Raw genomic sequence first — 23,477 nt, forward strand, 5'->3', positions numbered from 1 at the left:
GCGCCGGTGAACGCAGAGCAATATAGACTGTAAATATGATATACTTTGATTTAACTTCATTATTTTCATACTTGATCGTACAGACAAGTGTCTAGTATCGTTGGAAAGCCTCGGTTCTGCTCTTTCCTGCAATATAAGTCTCATCTCGCTGTGACTAATAATAGCGGAGCAATGTAACAAAGAAAATGTGTGCGTTTTTTGACGCACTTTGCGTCCGTCGGGCTCATAGGGTTAACCAAATTTGGTGTGCTCGTGTGTTATTGTTTTTGCTAGTTAGAGACAGAGCTCTGGACTAGGGTGTGGCTTAAGGACTCTATAGCGCCACCTAGCACATTGTCTGTTGTGGTTGACACAAACATTCACAAAAATGAACCAAATTTGGTGGGCATGTGTTTTGTTATAGCTATTCAGAGACAGAGCTCTGGCCGAGGGTGTGGCTTAGGGACTCTATAGCGCCACCTAGTGTGTTACCTGTTGTGGTTGACATACATTCACGAAAATGAATCAAATTTGGTGAGCTTGTTTGTTATTACTGCCGCTAGTCAGAAACAGAGCTCTGGCCTATGGTGTGGCTTAGGGACTATAGCGCCACCTAGCAGATTGTGTGTTGTTGTTGACGCATACATTCAGGAAAATGAACCAAATTTGGTGGGCATGTGTGTTATTGCTATAGCTATTCAGAGACAGCGCTTTGGCCAAGGGTGTCTTAGAGACTGTATAGCGCCACCTAGCGCATTGTCTGTTGTGGTTGACACACTCATTCACGAAAATGAACCAAATTTGGTGGGCTTGTGCGTTATTGCTATCGATAATCACAGATAGAGCTCTGGCCTAGGGTGTGGCTTAGGGACTCTATAGCGCCACCTAGCGTGTTGTCTGTTGTGGTTGACACATACATTCAGGAAAATTGACCAAATTTGGTGGGCATGTGTGTTGCTCATGCACATGCCCACCAACACGCACATGTTGCTTTGTTAGATTCCGAAATTTCACAGGTCTCCGCACCGCAGGTGCTCGGGCCCGCCATCGCCGCTTGCGGCTATATTTTGGAAATTGATATTAATGCCTTAAGTGAAAATGAGGAAATATCTATCCTTTAAGGACAACAATTTTCTTTGTGAATGAATAACTTATCGTAAATAAATAAATGTTCTTCCTTAAGATTCAGGGGACATAAGTATTTACAGGTATAATTAAGCAATAAGCCCCGAGAGGCCGTGCGTTATACTGTATAATCGAACAGCTAAGGGGCGTTGTTAGGCACGACGCGAAGCGGAGTGCCTAAAACCCCCTTAGCTGTTCGATTATACAGTATAACGCACGGACTCGAGTGGCTTATTGCTTTTCTAAAACGGTTACCACATCGATCTAGCAAGATTTCATGAAACAAAGGCACAGCAATGAAAAAGTAACGATGTATTCATAGATAATCATTCTTCCGCCAAGAAATATATTCCCTGCATATGAATGGTCGCTAAGCAACAACAAGACGCAGCCACTGCTAGTTTTGTGCTAGCGCAATACTATAGAACGAAATGCGGTCAAGGTGTGTGTTTATCGTCCTATATACAACGGCATCGAACGCGATTCAGCCAATCATAATCAAGGACCGGAACTATCCGTTTTAGAACAGGTGTTATTAGGAGCGCCATCAAACGTTTATATTAAGCTTCTTTTTGGCAATTTAAGACCCATAGCCTACAGCAAGGCCATTTTTTTGACACGTGTTTTTGTCTTTAGAGGAGTTAGGCTATCCTGACCAAGCAACCGCGGACCGACAGAAAAAGAAAGCAAACGTTGCTTGCTAATTTGATGTGTTTAAACGTAGAGCCATACAATTAGGTGTGTCTGTTATTATGATATTTTTTTAGCATAACTGGTTGTCCATAGCTCAGTGACAGGTGTTAATAGCCTTGCCAAGCACTGCTGCAGGTGCTTCTTTTATTATGCGGTTAGAGCATAAGCGCTTACTCATATAGACTATAACTCAGGGACAGGTGCAAAACCACCAACTGGGATGGATCGAAGGGCAAGCAAGCACTGCCACACAACGTGAAGGCCTTTGTGTTGTCAACACTAAGCAGAAAGTTTCCTACGATGGGGAGAAGTGGCCGCAAGGACTGCATCGATAAGATCAACGAATAGCCTACAGTAATGTTTTACAACCCAGCTGGTATCCGCTGTTCATTCCGACATATCCCCACTCGGCGGTAGGCCTAGGCCTATTTAACTTTTTTTTTTTTTCAAACAACGTGCCATTCCGACATGAGGTCATTAATAGGCTATTAATGTCATAACTATTAGGCTATCATTAGGCTTACTATGCATGGCTGTAGGCAGCTATGAGGACACTGAGATCTGGACCTCATCGGTTTTGAGAGCTGGAAATACATGTGTTTGCTAAATATCGGTTGTTGTGCATGTTGCGTTTGCGACTCGGGGAAGTGAAAGCAGTTCTGTAAAGACATTGCAAGTTTTCATGGCGATCATCTGCGCCGCGCCGCGCAGCTGTATCTGATTGTGAAAGCCGATTGGAAATACATAAGTTTAGAGCGAACGTTTCAACTATGTTTGCCATGGTAGACAAAAACACTCAAATAAAACAATAGCCTAACAAATAACTGCATGCGTAATGGACACGGCTCTATATCCTAAATAATTTTCGAGGTTCGCCATTTGGTAATATGACCTATCCTTACTGACAATATTTGGATTGGACAATTTAGATTGAGCACAACTAAAGTTGCACGAAGGCAAAATACAGTCCTAAAAGCCTATTCTATATAGCCTGGCCAATATTGTAGATGTGCAAAAGCAGCATTTGCGTGCGTGCTTGCCGGTGAGGTGTAGCCTATAAAAATGAGCATAACATCTGATTATTAAAGTATGGCTATAGGATATAGGCTAGAGAAGAGTTGGTTTAAAATTCAAGTGTAGTAAAAAAGTTTGTCCACATCCCCGGTCAAGGTGCAGAACAAGAGTAGGCTAAATCATAAAAAATGGAAAAAGGTTCGCACACTTGAAATCCTTCTTTTTTGATTTGATTGCATTTTCTTTATCACAAAGGAATGACGTTTCGACCGTGTGGTCTTCTTCAGATTAAAATTCAAGTACGTGCGCTATTTAACCCCTCGAGACCGACTGCAGTCTGCTGACACAGCCAGACGACTCTCCCAACCCATTCATTCGTTTTGGCCGATATAACCCATTCATTCGTTTTGTGCGTATATAGATTCCTGCATGCTGCATTACCGTGACCCTTAGCCTACCTTGTGGATGATTTTTTTCTCATTGGAATACAGCAGGACAGAATGCCTTTTATCTAACAAACGCAAAAGCTGAGATTGTTGGAAGGACTAGGCTACTCAACAAACTTGTTTTTCGTTTCTGGGAGATCTCGTTATCGTTTTGGATTGTCGGATTTTTATACTTATTGTTTGGACTTATGGACAATGAACTTTGAGGGGTGGTTGTTAGTGCTTTACAAAGCTTTGTGTTAATAAGTGTCGGTCCTCCTATCCTTCAGCTCACTGCGCGATGCAGTTGCGCATAGTGGCCAGCCACGAAGTCATTAACTGTTTACGACACAATACATGATATTTGTGTTTTTCGTTTCTTAGATTTAATGCATGTTTGACATGTAAACAGGCCTTCAGTCCGTTAACTTAAGGCCTTCTTTTGCATGGGGTAATAACCTAGGCTATTATGTGCGTAGTGGCTGCATACTCTTGATTATAATAAGAGGCAAATTGTTACAGGACAATTTAAACTGACTTCCCCAATGCTTCCCCGCAGCACATTACATTTTATTATTATATGGCTCTCTAGAATGTTGAGGGAGCTCCCATTCACTTTGAATGGGCCTCTCAACGTTCTACCGGTCCGTTATATCTGCATATTGACCGCTCCGATTGTATAATGACCGCTGCCAATGGCAACGGGTTCACTCCGCTAGTTGTTGCGGAAGCCACGAAACGGTAGCCAAGTCATTGCTAAAGACACATTGAGATAAGTTGATTTTCTCGTTTTGGCAAGTAGCCATATAATAAGCGCGATAATGTATAGAACGCCGGTCATTATCTGAAAATAATTCCCTTCAGTACGAAGCAAAACCCCTCCGCTGCGCGTCGGGGTTCTGTCCGTCCTGTCGGGAATTATTTTCCGATAATGACCGGCGTTCTATACATTATCCCTTACATATAGGCGAATATAGGATGAACAAAGTCTATGGACTTGCTATATTAAATCCAGTAGCCTAATAATTCTATGTGCCACGTCTTTTCACGATTTCGCAAGTGATGTAGTAGGCTACGTTTAAACATCGACAAACGTCTGTGAGACTACCCATTTCATGAAGAGCAATTGTCTTGTGCGATCATTCCCCCTCCCCCACACTTGTCTAACCAGTTCACTAGACATTATAGCCTACCTATATGTGGCATTGAGGACGATTGCCTCCCTTCCCCCTCTCTCTCGACAGACACTTCCTGACACTAGGGCTCGGGATCAAGACATCAAAACTTCGCGGGCACAGCCACATTGGCAGCTTCACTCCTTAGTTTAGGCTACTATGGATTACTATGGATTTACTCCCGCCTTTTAGTGTGTTCCTGTTACTTAGTTTTTGCCTTCTTGGTAGTATGTTGCTGTGTAGTGGGGTGTAACAGTGCAACCCACGATCGCAAGAGGAAAAGAATAAATCGCTACTATCTGCTTCTTGTCTTGTGCATCTGAATGAATGGATATTACGTTCAGTGCGCTACCAAATGGCGGCGATATTCCTAGAATGCAAGGCGTGTGCCCGAGCCAGTACAAAGTCTCACCAAATATAAATACTTAAGTAAAGTACAGATAGCCTACATCAATATGCTACTTAAGTACTGTAACGAATTACATGTACTTCGTTACTGTCCACCACTGATTGTTACAATGTTACAAAATGCGCGATCTTCTCCATGCATGTAGCCTACGGTTATAAGTAAAGTGACATGATAGGCATGTAGGCCTATTAAAGATATTTCTGTTAAATACATTTTATTTTCAGTTGTCAAAAGTGGTGGGGACAAAATCTGTGATAAAGTGCTGGGTAAGCTACCCAGCGTCGCCGGTTAAAATGAACATGCCTCCGTTTTAAAATAGCTTATCTCCCTCAACAATGGAATTCTCTTCTCTGATTGGCTAATGGGGTGGCCATTAACTTCGTTTATTCCACTGCTCGGATGAGTTCCCCATTGTCCTGCGTTCTAGAAGGGTGTGCATTAACTTTAGATATACGCACGGCTATGAAGTAGTTCCAATTTGTTGGCCGTATTACACTTGAATATTAATTCGCCAAACTTGTTGTGAAGTTTAAATGCACTGTCACGTTACATACAAGCTGTAAAATACAGACGTTCAGATCATAGTAACGTTTAGCATATGACAGAGGTGTCATTTAGCTAGTTAGGTAGCAGTAGGCTAAGACAAATAGCAATCTTTCAAAGTTAACGTTCATCAGAATCTTGGGATATGCCAGCTTGACAACGGGAGATTAGAACTAACGACTGGCTTTTGGCCATAGCAACCATCCATTTAGAACTAGTAACCGCAGTTTGAGAAATTAGCTGAAATGTGTCTGGGAAAAGTAGTTCTACAAACAATACAGTTCTAGCGATTAAAACATTTAAATTAGCACCGTAAACGAACACAACCCAAGTGGCAACAGTGGAATAAGCGGGATAATGGACTTCACGCCGTGCGGTTATTCAAAGTTAATGCACTTTTCTAGACGGAACGTCCCTCCGCTTCGCGTCGGGCCGTATCACCGTCTAGAACGTGCATTAACTTTGAATAACCGCACGGCGTGTCGTCCATTATCCCATACATAACCTGCTACCTTCGAAGTAGTTCCCGTATCACACTTGAATATTAATTCGCCAAACTCGTTGCGAAGTTTAAATGAACTGTCACGTTGCATCCAAGCTGAAATACAGACGTGCAGAACCATACCCAGCAAACACGCCCTTGCGGGGCCCATATGGGGCCCATGCGGTATTTCTTCGGGTAGTGTGGGCTAGGGCCAAACCCATACAAACCCATGCAGGGCCAGCGTGGGCTTGCCCAGGTCAGGACCAAACCTTTGGGCTCTCTGTGGGCTCTCTTTGGGCAGCCCACAATTAGCTGATTGCCCCCAGAAAGCCCCTGCTGGCCCAGTGTGGGCTAGCCCATTCTGGCCCAGAGGAACTTTTGTACCATTGGGCCCATGCAGGTTTTTTGTGGGCAGCCCTCACTCATAGGATTTTTTTTTTTTTTGACCAACCAATGTACAAAGGCATTGCAAACCAAAAACAAAATACAGTATGCATCGTTCAGTGAATATTTTGATATTCTGTCCCTGATATTACTCTACACTCTAAAAACAGATTGTTCAAATACTAATATCATTGGTAAAGCCAGCATTGGTTGTTTTAACCAGAGCCCGTCCCTTATTAGACATTCTGGTTTTAACCAAGATGTTACTCATAACCAATCAATTGGTTATTCATCAATCAATGTTTTTGGTTGAATAGTCTACTTAGGCTATCTGTATTAGTTGAAAGCCAATGTCAGAAAAAGGGATAGCCTAATGGTTGGGGGCTATTTTTGTTTTCTAAGGTGGCCTTCACATTTTGGCATGTACTTTGATCGAACTTTAGCCCCAAGGTAGCATAACATGTACCTTTTCTGGAAACAAAAAAGGCCTACAAACAGTCACGTGTGTTGTTGGGGAAGGGGATATCAGGGTGACCGATACGGTCACCTCAAGTCTCAATATCAGCAGCCCTCCCTCACCAAGTGATGCAGCAACTTTCAACTGCCTTTGGTGAGGAGGCAGAGATGCAGGGTTGCCAACTTTGGGTGTTTGGCTGGAGTGAGATTTTGTGAAGTTGGGGGGGGGGGGGGGGGGGTTGCAAAAGGTATCAGCACAATCTTTAAGTGCAGGCCCCTTGCCAGACACACGGGCCGCCTAGACCACAACATATACTAACATGGTTGTTACACAGGTGAATATAATATATCAGCATGGGTTTCTCAATGTCATTTAGTGGTGTTGTAGACCGATACAACTCACATCCAATACAATATAGCTATTTACAGAAGGCTGTACTGTAGGCTAGGCTATCTATCTATCTATCCATACATATATTTAGGTCTATCTCATGCATCAGTTAGGAGCCATAGCGAGTGAAAAACATTATAAGAATTTTAATGTGTCACAATTGTTTTGATATTGACAATCAGTCAATAATTGTAATATCTCTTGATTTGATTTGGGATGCTAATGCTTGTTTTCTAGTAAAAAAAATAAAATAAAACTAAACAAGTGGAAGAGCAGTAGCCTAGTTAATTATTTTGGGGCGCTACATAGCCTGCAGTGGTTCTCAAACTTTTTCTTTCATTCCCCACTTTGATCAAGGGGGCTTTCTCGACCCCCACCTGTCCATCATCATCACTCTAAAAAAGTAGTAGCCTAGGTCAAGCTCAAAATTGTCAAATTTATTGACATAACGTCACTTGCTAAATATACCTCAGTAACAGTTAGGCTACAGATAGGCCTAAATATCAGTTCAGAAATAGAGAAAATAAAAATCTAAATCAATGACCAATATCGTCAGTTTTTGTCATTGACAAGGTGTTAATCCTTGCTTCAAAAAAAGATGATTTCCAAAATTACAGAAATAGGGCCAACTATAGGCTACCATTGTGTTATAGGCTAAATGAAGCACAACCTCGTTCAAAATTTCAGTCAGGTCAGGTCAGGCCCTGACGCGAGCGCTTCCCTGAATGAAACAGTCCGTCCGTTGCGCATCGGGCGCTACCCCCTCTATCACGGTCTGCAGGCCATTTCTTTTACCTGCTATCGTATGTGCGCCATCCGAGTCCCTCACAGCTTTCCCATTTGATGTCATGTTCTGCCAGGTAGACTAGGGTAATTGTTGAGAATGTTGAATAGCTCATCAGCAGTGGCCCTACTTTTGACAGAATAGAATATCTTCGCTCGCTGTCAAGTTAACAAAGCGGACATAACTTTGTTACTGTCAGTGCCTACTGCCTGAAGTTGGAGAACAAGTAGAAATGTAGGCCTATTGCAATTTAAAAACTGGAATAGGCTACTGAATGGCTTCATTAATTGCATTAATTGCATTAACTGCCATCAGAAAGATTGCGCTCTGTCAAGTGTCATTCATATCAGTGTGAACTTCGTGAGCAATCCGACAGAAACGAATGGTGCGCATTTTGCACTTCGCCCGCCGCAAATAATTTCTCTGCGCTGAGAACGTTGTAGACAGATATTATACCTATACCTGCTATTGATCTAAAGAGCCTATAGCCTATAGCCTATACATGCCTTAAGTTCGTCTTCTGTCTACAATAGGCTATGATCTGCTGTGGTCTAGTCACCAACTGATTATGAACGGGTTGAAGAAAAAGAAGAATGGATTTTGGCGTGACATTTCTTGTGTCTGCGTGAGAGCGTGAGATTTATGCTGAAATCGTGAGTGTCACGGCGGGAGCGTGAGAGTTGGCAACCCAGATGTCGTCTGTCTGGTTGTTCTTGAAAGTGTCTGAATCCTTTTCCCAAAACCATATTTGCTAACCTGTTAGCAACTTAGTTGGTTGGCAATGGGAAGTTGCATTGCAACCTCAAAGTTGCTAACTTAGGCTACTGACTCAGCTTGCGTACCGACACACACACACACACACACCATAGACTGTAAAAAAAACGTGTTATATCCATGACGAGTCTTGAGATAGTGAATTAGCCTAACAATGGCCCTCATTTATGAAACGTGCGTACGACCAAAAACAGGCGTAAAACCAGCGTACGCTTGTTTCCACGCAAAGTAGGCTACAGCATTTATCAATGTAAACGTGATCGGTGCTAAACGCTCAAATCTCACATCTAGCCTGAACTCGCGTACGCAAGTTTCAGGCAGCATAGCACCGTGCTGAATTGATGGACTATCTCGGACATAACACCTTTCCTGTATACATGTGCAGCCTATTTGCTGTAATGTAGCATATTATATTGACACATTTTATGGCTTAGGATAGCCATATAGGAGATGATTATATTCTCTTTGGCAAACGCAACATTCATGAATTATATATTTTAAATTATTTTCAAAGGGCAAATTTCAGTGTCGTAAGGTTTTGTAATGAATGTATGTATGATGTGTTCTCTCTGCGAAAATAAAGTCTGTTGCACTTAAATCGCTCTAGTTTTCCGCCTTCCTTCATGACAGCTTCTAGCTGTTAAAATTAACAAGGTTTAGCTGGACGTCACTGTGGCTCGAGATCATGATGATCTCTTTTGGACATATAATGCACCTTCATGTCGCAAATTCTAGGGGCGAGGCCATTAAAACGAGCATAATATAGGGGTGTGTTAAATCACGCTTGTTTCCAGCCGCCACATTTATCAACACACGTTTATTCTTACGCTGGAATTGGAGTGATACGAAAGTTTGATGAATCACGCGTGAGCCCCGTCGTAAGATGATTTCTGCGCTCAGATATATACACTGGTTTCTACGCTCTGTTGATAAATAAGGGCCATTGTCTACTGATAACCAAAAAATAATTTAAAAAATGAGTAAACATTAAACCACATCATCACATACCCTTCCCCATAGCTAGAGATTGGCATGGTCCTTTTTCCAGTAGGCCTATTAGCCTGTTTGATGCTCATTGAGCTCAATGCAAATCAAACAGGCTATTAGTCCTACTGGAAAAAGCCCAACAGGAAACTCCTTAAATTATGTACATGACTTTCATTGAATTAAATTCTACTTCCTGTATTAAATTTGAATTGTAATTCTACATCCTGTTTTTGACCTCAATTCATATTCAAACTCAAGAATTTAATTGGAATTTATAAGTCATTCTCAATTCAATTCTGAATTGTGCTAGCCTGACCTAGCCTTGCACTCCCTCCCAGTGACGTAGCCTAACACCTTCGGCGTTGCTGTCGCTGGTCTGGCCCAAAGCCATCGATATCTCAAAGTTGCGACACTACCATTGACTCCCGTGTACAAACAATGGCGGCACATCCGGGAACTATTCCATTGAGAATGGATGAATATCTCAGGTGTTATATTAAGACTTTTCTACATGACTTATAGTCGTGTGCATAATAATGCATTTTCATTGAGTAATATATATGTATGTGGAAATGCAGTTTACAGTAATTTTCATTGAGTATTTACCGTAAATATTAATGCGATCGCTGCTGTCAATCCCGTAGTAAACCAGGGACCGAGGGAACTACTGAGTCTACCCACTAACCACGTGACCGCTCTAATCTGGCTTTAAGATGGAAGTCAACGGCTGTCGCAACTTTGAGATATCGATGGCTTTGGTCTGGCCAACTGCTCATCGGGGAGGATTTCTGAATTCCGCAAAACTGCGTAACTGCACCCTCTGGTCGAGAACCAATCAACTTTGAGCAGCTCCAACGGCTCTGGGTAGAGGCGTGTTCAAGGCAGAGTTGTTATTGATTTAAACTCGGCAAACCCCTTTCTGACATTGACCAGTAACAAATCGAGGCACTTAAAGGAGGCGGGTCAACCAAGCTCTTGGAGAAACTGTTTAGCACATGCTCTTAGTCAGACTAAAGTCTCGCAGAGCCTTGAAAGTCGATGGCAATCAGGCAAAGCCTGACCAGCCAGACCCACATCAAGATAACCCTAGGCAGGACTCAATCGGAGGGGTGGGATAAACAGTTGTCTTTCAAATTCCTTCTCCACGCAATAGGATAACGCTAAACGAATCATCTTCTTGTTTTCAAGTAGCATGATGTGTAACCGTTGCAACTTCTGGTCGCATGTCAGTCACCATAGACCTCTGAAGTTCGCCTACAAAAAAGCCACCATCTTTGCCCAAATAAGGAGATCCGGTATCTTGAGATTTTTTCTATGGGAAAATAACATGGGTTTTTTCAATTATCGCACCTGTTAAACTCTCGCGGGGATGATGACATTGGAAATGCAGACGTTTTTCGCTACACAGTTTTGTCCACTGACATCTAGTGGATACTGTGATCTTCGGTAGGTGAAGACGGCACAGTTTGATCTTTGCTACCCCAGAGCTAACTTACAATGCAACTTGCCATAGGCAGTTAGCTTCAATTAACTCCCGGATCTCCTTATATGGGCAAAGATGGCAGCTTTGGATCCTTTTTGTAGGCGAACTTCAGAGGTCTATAGACCTCTGAAGTTTGCCCACAAAAAAAGCTACCATTTTTGCCCATATAAGGAGTTACGGTATCTGACGATTTGTCCTATGGTTAATTAACATGGGGATTTGGAATTATCACACCTGTTAAACTCGCGGGGATGACAAAATTGGAAATGCAGGTGTTTTCCTGAACACACTTTTGTCCTCTGCCTTCGATAGGAATCTGTGATCTCCGGTACACGAAGGCGGCAGACTTTGATTTTTGCTACCCCAGAGCTAACTTGCGATGCAACTTGCCACTAAGTTAGCTCTGGGGTAGCAAAAATGAAAGTGTGCTGACTTCACATAGGCCTACCGGAGATCACAGTATGCACAAGAAGGCAGAGGACAAAAGTGTGTTCAGGAAAACGTCTGCATTTAAGACTTTATTGTCCCCGCGAGAGTTTAACAGGTGCGATAATTCAAAATCCCCATGTTATTTTCCCATAGGAAAAATCGGCAGATACCGAATTTTAAAGATGCCAGCTTTTTTGTAGGCGAACTTCAGAGGTCTATTATGTTAAGCCCGCCCATCGACTGTACACGATGTGATTAGTCTGGTGATTCTGGCAATGCCCAGCTCCCAAGCTAGAGTTCCTAGACTGACCCGGGCAGCCAATTAGATTTGCTGCCGCTAGGGGCGTCTAGATTTCTAGGCTAGTATTTTGCACAAGCCTGTCCCGAACATTAACAATATGCTGGCTTTCTGCCAGAGTGAACTTTGGTGTCTTTTTAGACTCTTGCCTTTTTAATGGCACACATTATTCCACCCAGTTGTAAGGCTGTGTGTCTAATTTTCTGATGTTATAACAAACCATTGTAAGATTGCTGAGTGTTTTTGGAGATATAGAGTCTTTATTGTCCTATAAAGGATATTCTTCTTCACACGTCATTTCATCCATAAAAGATGGATGTTTCTCCAAAATATTGCTGCATGATTCATTACACCACACCAAAGACAATATATTCTCCTCTCCATTCACTATGGTGTGAAACCAAACATGAATGTTCTTATGTTGTTCTTAAGCACAACGTAAGCTTAGTTGAAAGCAATAAACATTTTGTTCTCGATTGCGAACATTGTCAAATATTCATGGGAAGGTATATTTACTGTTGGTCACCTATTATGCAAGTATTTTCTTAAGCATATTAGCACATTGTGGCTGCTTTAAATGGTAGTGTTTTATGTTTTACTCACCTGCATAAAGAGTCTAAGTTGAGTTTAAACCAGGTCAAAAAATGACCATGAAATAATGATAGGCCTACGTACAATGTTCTTCTTTCAGACACATTTGAATGTGTATAGTGATGTTTGGAATGAGTTAATGAGAAGTTATGTAAACTGTACAAGATATATGGTTGCTTTTACAACGTAGATAAATAAATACCTTTTTTAATGTTCATGGCTTCTTTGTGTAAGCACAGGCAATAACCATAGTATATTGGTTATAATTAAACAAAGTCAATGGTAGGTTGTTTCCATATGGTACTAATATATTAGTCAAATTTAACCAATGAGATTACTCAATATATTATACTCAATGTATAGGTTGATTTGAAGTACAGTAGACTATCCATGCTCAGTAGTCATCAAATGTGAATAAACTGGAGACATTTTGGATGGAAGAATACCTGGAACCAGAATTCAGGGACTTACAGTATCTGTAGCTATCTGTAGCACAAAAACAATGTATCTACAAACTAAATGGAATGGATAAGAAGAGTGTGTGCAATATAGCTTGGTGTCTGTCTTGTTTTGTGTATTGATTGGTTTGTGTCTACCTGTCTATTGAATGGTGCTGGCCGCCAGGTACATGTTCCCCCTTCAAATGTATAGTATGTGTTTTATTTATTTAAAAGAAATGCTTGTAAATCATACCATTTTCCTCATGAAGACTGTTTATGTAAACCTAAAGGACTTTTAAGAATGACAAGGAAGATTGTTGTTAAGATGAAAATGGTTTGTAATCTATGGTGGTAACATTCATTCATCTTTGAAAATGCCTTATTTTTCAATATAGGATTATAGGCACAATATGCACTTTAATCTACCAAATTTCAAGTCTGATAAAATGATTCTTAAAGGGGTCTAAGTAAAGATCCTTCACACTAAAAATCCTTGCCATTTGTTTTGACAAATAAGGTTTGTAAGTAATTATCTCAAATAATCAGAAAGACGTGGTGAACTAAGGTGGAAAAAACACTTACATTATATTTTTTGTAATTTCTTGTTGCAAACTTGTAGAATTCAGTTGACTACTTCAACATTTGATTTACTTTATCAGTGCAAAAATCTGCTGCAGACACATGAAATTGGCGCATGCGCATTTTGTTTATCAATGGGATTTCACGTGCGCTTGATTCGGCCAGGGATTTGGCAGACTTCACACAGACAAACAACATTTGAAACTATCTTTCGAAAACGAATGACTACATACTTAAACGTAAGTAAAACATTTAATCAAACTATACAGTATTCATTGTTTTAAATGACAGTCTTGAACATTCCGTGTCGTGTTGATTAATTATGATTAAGAAATAGCAGCTAATCATTTGACTAGCCAAATTCTGTTAATAACTAGCGATAGTTAGCTATGTCTAGTTGTTAGCCATAACTCAACTCTTTATACAACTCAACTAATGGTAATACTAGCTTGATATGTTGTGGTAAGATTTAATCTTTTGTCACTGACTGTTTCCCTAATGAACATGTTGTTCCTAAAACATTCACTCATGCAACAACGGAGGCGTTTCTGTAGCTTTGTATGCTAGCTAGCATCTGGTAACGTAAGGTAACTGTGTTGAACGTTATTAGACATCAATAGAGCCATATATGGTCGTGCTAGTCAGTGACAACTGCCACTATGTGGTTGACGGGATCAAGCACGGAGTGTGCAGGACTGGACCGCACGCAGGTTACATGTTGTTTGAGGGATAACTTTGTTGATGATTACCTTTTGAAGCATTTGGAATACTTTTATCTGGGACAGTGTTCAGCTCTGCAGTCGAACTTGCTATTTGAACAGAGGAACGACCGATGGGCTACATTTGTGGCAATAGCCGAATGCAACATTGATATACTTTCAGTTGTTTATACTTTTACTCGATTACAGAAATATAAGTTGTCCTCTTGTCTCAGTCCTAGAGTGATGCAGTCCACCTTTGCCATCAAGATGCTGTGGAGGTTGATTCCCATATCAGAGAAATTAGTCAAATATGGCCTGCTCTGTTTCTCAATGATGAGGCAAGTATTAATGTATTTCTCTGCATGTCTGTGTATATCTATTTGTCTATCTATGTATTTTTTGCACATTGTTTATAAGCTTAAAGGAAATATCTGGTCATGGTCAAGTGCATAGGCAATAGAACAGGAACATTTGATCAGGTTATCTGCAAATGTTACACAATTCATATACTTTCAATGTTTTCAGTAAGCAAATCAAACCAGCACAATTTAAATAGCTCAACAAGTGTTTTCTCTCAATTTGACACAAGTTGACACCAAAAAAGAACTAGTGCAGTCTCACACTTATTCAACACCTTCATAACAAGTGTCTTTCATATTTGGAAGAGCACATATGTGTTTTAACCTGTTGCAAATGCATCTTAGCTCATTCCTAATGGGCAATGGCCTCCAATCCTCTCTTAGGACTCCCTAAGTATTTTAATGAATCCATCTTCCCCTACACATGCTGCATGTTTTCCAGAGGAAGCAAAGATGCCATATTGCATCACCGAGCCATCATCATTCAACACAAGTCAGGTATTTGGCAGTCAGTGTATACCCAATTTTTCCCCTCTAGACTTACTGCCGTTTCATCAGCATAAACAGAACAGAACCCACAACTGTATGCTGTAATTGAGTCTCATGAAGTATATAAGTATATATCCTTTTTTGATCCCGTGAGGGAAATTCATTCTCTGCATTTAACCCAATTTAACCGAATTAGTGAACACACATAGCACAGCGAGGTGGGTTAGGTGCCTTGCTCAAGGGCACTTCAGCCGTGGACTGGTCGGGGATGGAACCGCAACCCTCCGGTCACAAGCTCGAAGCCCTAACCAGTAGGCCACGGCTGTCCACAAGCATAGGCTGTAAACTGCATCATGTATGAATTAAGAGTAAAAATTACAATGGCTTTGTAATACTTTAGCAGTTGGTCTGCTATTTAGTATATGTTGTACCAAGTGTTCTTGTTCTTTTTCCTGCTGATAGTACAGTGACCATCTCAACCTAAACCAACAAATTTCCCGTGGGAAATTTCCTGTAACTGATGCAGTCTATAGCTAAATTAAACAACAATTGGGAATTGTGTCAAATATTGTCATTCTTTCTGTATCTCCATCTACAGTATGTGCAGGTGGCAGATATCACAGCACATAGGAGAAGGATAGCCCTGGAAGGACTGCCGCTTTTCTTCAGGGAAGAGTCTACATGCCTTTTCAGGAAATGCCTGGTAAATGCTAGTTTTGTTTCATTGTGGCCTACCAGGCCTATGTCAAAAGCAGCCTTGGGTAAAGCTGGGAAAGATTAAACACACGGTTTCCACACCGTGGTAATCAACCGTGATAATTATGATATTTGAAATGAAAGCGGTAATTGTTATCGTCAACATTTTTAATCATTGTTTACCGTTACACTGGTAATCGTTACTTGGGGGTTTAAAGTTCTGATTTCTTTACTTGTGTAGATTTTTTTAAGTTAATACATTTCATGTCAGTAGTCCAGTCAGACATAACTGTTGAAAAAAATGTGACATGTACAATACTTATTTTCACTGCTGTATATACGTAAGGGATAATGTATAGAACGCTGGTCATTATCGGGAAAATAAGGACCGACAGGGCGAACCGGACCCTGACGCTCACCTGTCTTGACTCACATATGAACTTCAGTCACATCCCATCCTTAATCCATAGGGTTTATTATGATGTCAGTCCACTCTTTGCAGCTATAACAGCTTCAACTCTTAGACTTTCCACAAAGTTTAGGTGTGTGTTTCTGGGATTTTTTGACAATTCTTTCAGTGGCACATTTGTGAGGTCACACACTGATGTTGGACGAGGCGACTGGCTCTCAGTATCCACATTAATTCATCCCAAAAGTGTTCTATCGGGTTGAGGTCAGGACTCTGTGCAGGACAGTCAAGTTCATCCCCACCAAACTCTGTCATTCATGCCTTTATCTATCTATCTATCTTTATGGACCTTGCTTTGTGCACTGATGCACAGTCATGTTGGAACAGGAAGGGGCCGTCCCTGAGCTGGGCTTGGTCCCTTAGTTCCAGTGAAAGGAACTCTGAATGCTTCAGCATTAACCAAGAGATTTTGGACAATTCCATGCTCCTAACTTTGTGGGAAATTTGGGGATGGCCACTACTTGTTCCAACATGCCCGTGCACCAGTGCAAGGTCCATAAATACATGGATGACAGAGTTTGGTGTGGATGAACTTGACTGGCCTGCATAAAGTTCTGACCTCAACCCAATAGAACACCTTTGGGATGAATTAGGATGAATACTGAGAGCCAGTCACCTCATCCAACATCAATGTGTGACCTCACAAATGCACTTCTGAAAGAATGGTCAACAAATCCCAGAAACACACTCCTAACCTTATGGGAAGACTTCACAGAACAGTTGAAGCTGTTATAACTGCAAAGGGTGGACTGATGTCATCATAAACCCTATGGATTAAAGGGATATTCCACCATTTTTGGAAATAAGCTAATTTTTCACCTCCCCTCGAGCAAAACAATTAATATTTACCTTTTTCCCGTTCATCCAGCCATTCTGTGAGTCTGGCGATACAACTTTTAGCTTCAGCCTAGCATAGCTTGGAACTACATGGAACTACACTCTCATCTGGCGTAATAATCAAGGGAAGTTGCAAACGTACCATGGGCGCAGTGATATCTGAAAATAGTCCCCATAGGCAACAAGCAGTAGTAGTGCGTGATATCACTGTGCCCATGGTACGTTTGCAACTTCCCTTGATTATTACTCCAGATGAGAGTGTAGTTCCATGTCAAATCAGCCTAGAAAAATGCCAGGTTTCATTTTCAGTTGGTCTTATTGCACTCTAACTTGAGAAGAGACACGTTTTAAATGGGAAAATTACCGGAAATCTTAGTTACTTTTAAGCATGATGCTAGCAGGCGAGAAGCTAATGGTCTAATCCGATTCAATGATCTATGCCAGGCTGAAGCTAAAAGTTGTATCGCCAGACTCACAGAATGGCTGGATGAACGGGAAAAAGGGAAATATCGATCGTTTTGCTCAAGGGGAGGTGGAAAATATTTCCAAAAATGGCGGAATATTCCTTTAAGGATGGGATGTGACCGAAGTTCATATGTGAGTCAAGACAGGTGAGCGAATGCTTTTGCCAATATAGTGTATTTCTTGTATACCTTATACACCTTGTCATTCGGTGGTATTATTTTTATTATTATTATTTAATGTTCTAAATTCTTGAGTAAATGAGAGATCTGGGGCCTCATGTACAAAGACTTGCATGGAATTCTTACTACAACATTGCGTACGCGAAAATCTGGAAAGAAGCGTACGCACAAAAAAATTCAGATGTATGAAACCATGCGTACGCAGCAATCCACGCAGCTTTCCTTTGTACATCCCAAATAACGTGAAATTAAGCGCACATGCATGAGCATTATACTCCACCCCCTCTCCTCCCTCAATCACACTCATTTTAATATGCTAACTAGAAGGCCACTCGAAAACTCAGACCTCCGCGAAGGCAAAACGCCTTATCCCACAATATTAATAAGAGAAAAAAATCATTTGTGGATCCATCCGTTCTTGAACCTGCTACAAAATGTAATATAATCAAATCGAAAAAGTATTAAACGTTTATTACCAGCGATTGCGAGGTAGAAGTGCTCTTATCAGACAACATGGTAAAGACAGTAGCCTACGTCTTTATCATCTGTAATTAATAACAAAAAAAAAACAGTAGAGGCAGAGCGTGGCAGTGGCTACAAGGGTCAGAGACCGTGGCAGATTCATTGGTCAGTCTGCAAGTGACAAGGTTCACATAACGCGGTTTGTTGGGCATTTCAAGCATTACAAAATAACCGCAATAATTAAAAGGTAATTAAATCACACGTGTCCGAGTAAGAACACGCATCGCGCACCCATAGTAAGTTTATCCACGCTTTGCCACGACGATTTCTGGATCATATTCCTATATTTTGCACAAGTGTTGCAACAATAATGTGAATGCTTACTCGAGGAAAGTCAAAGTAGCCTATGCAGTCAGTCAGGGAAATTGCTTCAATTCGCACTAAGCTATTCATGCGGATCATCTTGTCCCATTTGTTTTTTGTTTTACTGAAAACTGTCGGAAATATGTTAAAACACCCGGAAAATGTTTTAGACATGGACATATGCGTGAAGCCGACCACATTCATCACAGATTTCGAGGAAGGAAAGCTCTTCGAAATCTGAAATGTTTGATAAGCAAGTGAATAATCATGTATGGAACTAAATATAGGCATTATCTCTATACGTTTCACATTAGGCTACCTAATTCTTGATATCCTCTGATAAGACTACAGTTTTAATTGCAGATATAGGCTGTTGCATAGTTTGGTACTATTAACGCATGTTGCATGGCCAATTATCTAGAAACATATGCCTATTTCGAAGTGCTATTTTTAATATGCTGTGTAAATAAAGGCCTTGATTCGTGATCAACTAATGTTGTTGCGCTGCATTGCCTCTATGTGTCGCCAACTGACGATACACACTGGAAATGTGCGTACGCCAGGCATGAAGCTTGCGTGGAGGACCGCACATTCTCACATTCAAGTCAGTCTTTGTACATCCGGACGTGAGCGTGAGACTTAGAGTACGCAGCATTTTTGTGCGTACGCAAGCTTTGTACATGAGGCCCCAGGTGTGTTAAAACGTGATTATACGTTGTTTTGCCTCAGCCCTCTTTTTAAATGTTGGAAATGTCATTATACTGTCAACGAAGAGTGGGACTACTTTGAGCTAGCCTGGCACGCCGTCCCAGTGACGTAACACCTTCGGCTTTTGCTGTCGCTGGTCTGGTCAACTGCTAATCGGGAAGGATTTCTGAGTTCCCGAAATCTGCGGAACTGTCCCCTTTGGTCGAGAACCAATCAACTTTGAGCAGTGGCTCTGGGTAGAGGCGTGTTCAAGGCAGAGGAAAGAGTGTTGTTGTTGGTTTAAACTCGGCAAACCGCTTTCTGACATCGACCAGTAGCAAATCGAGGCACTTAAAGGAGGCGGGTCAACCAGCGCTTGGAGAAACCGTGTTAGCACAGGCCCTTGGTCAGACTAAAGTCTCGCAGAGCCTTTGAAAGTCGATGGTAATCAGGCTAACTTTGAGCCTTTCTGTGGTTTAAAACAGCGATTTGGCTATTTAGCTACAACTAGGAGGCGGTCTTCTCCGGCCTGCCTGAATGTCTGCTTGAAATTCTGCTCCCCGGCAAACTGCATTCCAAATTATTATGCATATGCAGTCTTTGTTCATTTTCCAGAATAGTCTATAGCTACACCGGCATTCTCTTTTAACATAGACAGCCAAATTTGTCTTTAGATATATTTCATAATTTTATGAAAATGGCTTGGAATACTGCTCTGACATTCTGCAGGACAGGAGTACATGATTTAAAAATAAATAAATGAATACAACTTGAAACCATCAAGAAATTCTGTAGTTGTCCAGTTGACAGTGGAATGATGTTCCTCCAACGTGCAGATAACGACCCCAGTGGTGCTTACTATAAAAGTAGTATAAGAATGTAGAAACCATGTAATGCCAATGTAATGTCATCAAGTGTTATTACATGTTCATGATGATGTGTCATGTTAGTGACAGGTTCATGTCACTCTGTCGAAAACCTCAAGTAAAGCGTTGCTATTTTTTAACACCCATTCAGATGCTGTGAGGAGAGTTGGATTTGTTGGTGAGATGCCACAGGCATCTAATGTTGAAAAAGAAATTAAGTCATGGCTACGAAACGCGAGAGACCAGGGTGGCGGACGACGGCAGAGGTTACTACAGCAAAACAGAAACCCTGATGCTAACGTGAGCTAAGGGGGGGGGGCAAATGTAACAAATGTATTGCGGAGGTGTACTGTATTTGTTATTTGTTATTGCTGGGGGGAACACATGTTATACCTTTGTTATTTATTTATTTATTTATTTCATATACAGTGCCCTCCATAAGTATTTGAACACATACTAAAGTTGAGTATAAAGAGGAATATAAAATCATCTTTTGGAAATTGATCTTAATGTCTTACTGTAAATACAAAAATGAGGAAATATCCAACATTTAAGGACACCAATTTTCTATGTGAATGAATAATGTATCGTAAATAGATAAATGTTTTCCTTAAAATACAGGCGTCATAAGTATTTGAACCCCTATGTGTTAAATTCCCATAGAGGCAGGCAGGTTTTTATTATTTCATGGATCCAGGATACTATGCACCCTAAAAAAGTTCCCTTGGCCTTTGCAATTAAAATAACCCCACATCCTTACATACCCTTCACCATCCCTAGAGATTGGCATGGTGTTTTTTCAGTTAGTCTATTAGCTGGTTTCATGCTCATTGAGCTCAATGCAAATCAAACCAGGTAGTAGGCTAATTGGGGAAAAAAAAAAAAAAGCACCATACCAATCTTTAGGTTAAGTGAAGGGTATGTGATGATGTGGGGCTGTCTGCCTCATGAGAATTTAACACATGGTTGATTCCGTGTCAAATCAGGACACTTTCGGATCTCATTGTCACAGATTGCATTTTGCATTTTGTCCATGCTCAGGGTGGGAAATGAAAAAGAAACATTTGCATAAGACAAGTCAAATTGGTGTTTTTAAAAAGAAGAGGTAATGCAGATTAAAGAAGAAATATTTAAAAAATCGTTGTATATTCCCACCAAGTGTTAGGGTGCTCTGAATATGAGATCCAACATTATTTTTCAAACTTGTGAGGTCTGCTGTTCAGTCCCTGATGGAATTTCTTTCTTCTTTTTCTGAGAGTGTTTCTACTGATCTCAAAAAGGGGGAAAAAATCAACAGCCTATGTTGAGTAAAAATATGTCTTCTGTAAGTCTAAACAGAGCCCAGCCAAGAACTCCAATAAAATGTTGATCAACTTTGAGGGACTGCTATGACCATCCAGGATGATCCAGACCACTCGTGGTGATTTTACTGCATGCCATTCCAATTTATGCACCAGCCTCCAAAATTTGAGCCTCCTACAAATTCTAGTTCTTGAGCAATGAGCTTATGAACTTTGACAAACAAAAGAGGCAGAGCAAAATTGACACCCCCCTCCCCCCGTAAAACTGTCTAACTTGGAAAGTATTGATCTTAGCACAAAAACATTTTACAGAGTGTCTCCTGGGTAACATAGGTACAAATGGTATTTTTTTTCCCAGATTTTTTTGAGACGCAAGTGCGTGCGCTCTGGCTGATTTGACGTGGAATGACCCTCTTGTGTTTTGACTTATTGAATCTCCTTTACTGTAAGTCACACACAAATGGTTCTTATGTTCTTTGAAAGCACTTTTCCAGCTCTATATTTTCCATAGATGACATACAAAACCCAAAATGAAAGGTAGCTGAGTTATCAGAGATTATAATATTAAGAAATGAATAGCAAAAAAATCCATATTTTATAATTCTTAATTTTTTCCCAAAAGCTAGCCTGGAATGTCATTGACATCTCCAGAAAGTTTGGTCTGTGATTTTTGAGGCATTGGGGAAAAAAAAGAAAAAGAAACCAACCACTGCAAAATACAATTCATTTTAATAGGACACCTTCAAATAAGTACTTTATTATAGTAGAGATCATGCACGCTTTTTCATGAATGATAATGAAACGGAGTGATTATTTGCACCCGGGTGTAAATAGTGGAATGGAGGCATTTTCTTATTTGCACCCAAACTTGAAATCCAACATAGCGCGACCATCTTGGCAGGAGATGGCCAACCTAAATCCTAAATCTAACAAGTTAGGATTATTAAAACAATATTTTAGATGGTAAAGTGGTGCTAAATTTCCATAAACCTTGTTCAGTGAACGGGTAAAGCCGTCCGTTTGTAAGCAAAAGCAAGAAATACGATCTTCTAGTTTATTTACCGTTACCTAGCAACCATAACACGTCATTCAAAGATTAGTAGTTTCACGTGTTACTCAAATGTAGAGTAGTGCAGCGGATAAGCGTCGGGTTACGGCTCCGGAGACCCATGTTCGATTCCCAACTGAAGCATTGTCTTTTTCTTGCATGCCAAAGTACGAATGACTTGTTTTTTCTTAGATGACGTTACCTCGCGGCAAATAAGAGTTTGTGCTTTTTGAACCTGTCAAAGATGGACTAATTTTATTTCAGTTATGAGTACAGTTAAGTAGAAGTAGGCTTCAGTAGTTGTGAGTAGAAAGGTTTCTTGGTGTTTTGAGCCCCCAACGTTGTCTTCAAGGCATCGCTGCCTGGAAGGCGCTGGGGTTAGGCATGGGTTAAGGTTAGGGTTAAGGTTAGGGTAAGGTTAGGAGTAGGATTAAGTGCCTTTAAGTCAACAGTGGCAGCGCTGCCTGGAAGACAACTCAGAAAACAACTCTTTGAACTATAGCTTGCCTTTGATCAAGCTACCACATGACCACTCATTAGCCTAATATTTGTAGAATCACCAAGTAAGTCTTTAGCTTGAACACTTTTTGAGATAATAACATCTGAACGTTGCTGCAGATTTAGATGAGGGCGCCAATGTGCCAAAAATCAGAAGGGGGGTACCATGTTCAAAAACGTTTTTCTCTGGAAGTATTAGGTATACCAATCTAATATTTTGGCTAAGTCAGTTTAAATGGTTACTCTTCAGGTGGTAAAATGTTGAAGGAAATCTGAGATGGTCAAGCAGAAGGAATTTGTTGAATTGAGGTGGAATGACCCTTGTGTTATTCTGACCCGCTGTTTCTTGTCTTTTAACCTCCTGCCTTGCCAAATACGTCATCAGTCACACACCCATAGACATACAGTATACGTAAGCCTATGCACACACCCCTAATCGCGGTGTCGACCAGTTCCTTTCACACTAAGCCCGCCTCGGCAATAAGACTACCCCTCGAGGCGGGTTCATTGCCGGGATGGGCTGACTCCCCTCCCTGTGTCGGTCCGTGTGAAAGGAACAGCCTTAACGTTAAACTTGGGTAATATTAGCATTATATTTGTCAGTGTGAAAGGAG

The 23,477-nt window shown here is 40.9% G+C and overlaps 1 long non-coding RNA gene across 1 annotated transcript; it reads left to right on the forward strand.

Moving 5' to 3' along the window:
• Nucleotides 1-14,824: 14,824 nt before the first annotated feature.
• Nucleotides 14,825-20,316, forward strand: LOC134069238 (uncharacterized). Its single transcript, XR_009936794.1, has 3 exons — nt 14,825-15,001; nt 15,591-15,695; nt 20,168-20,316. It is a non-coding gene; the product is annotated as an uncharacterized LOC134069238 (long non-coding RNA).
• The last annotated feature ends 3,161 nt before the right edge of the window (nt 20,317-23,477 follow it).

Source organism: Sardina pilchardus, chromosome 21, assembly GCF_963854185.1.
Source record: "Sardina pilchardus chromosome 21, fSarPil1.1, whole genome shotgun sequence".
NCBI classification, from domain to species: domain Eukaryota; kingdom Metazoa; phylum Chordata; class Actinopteri; order Clupeiformes; family Clupeidae; genus Sardina; species Sardina pilchardus.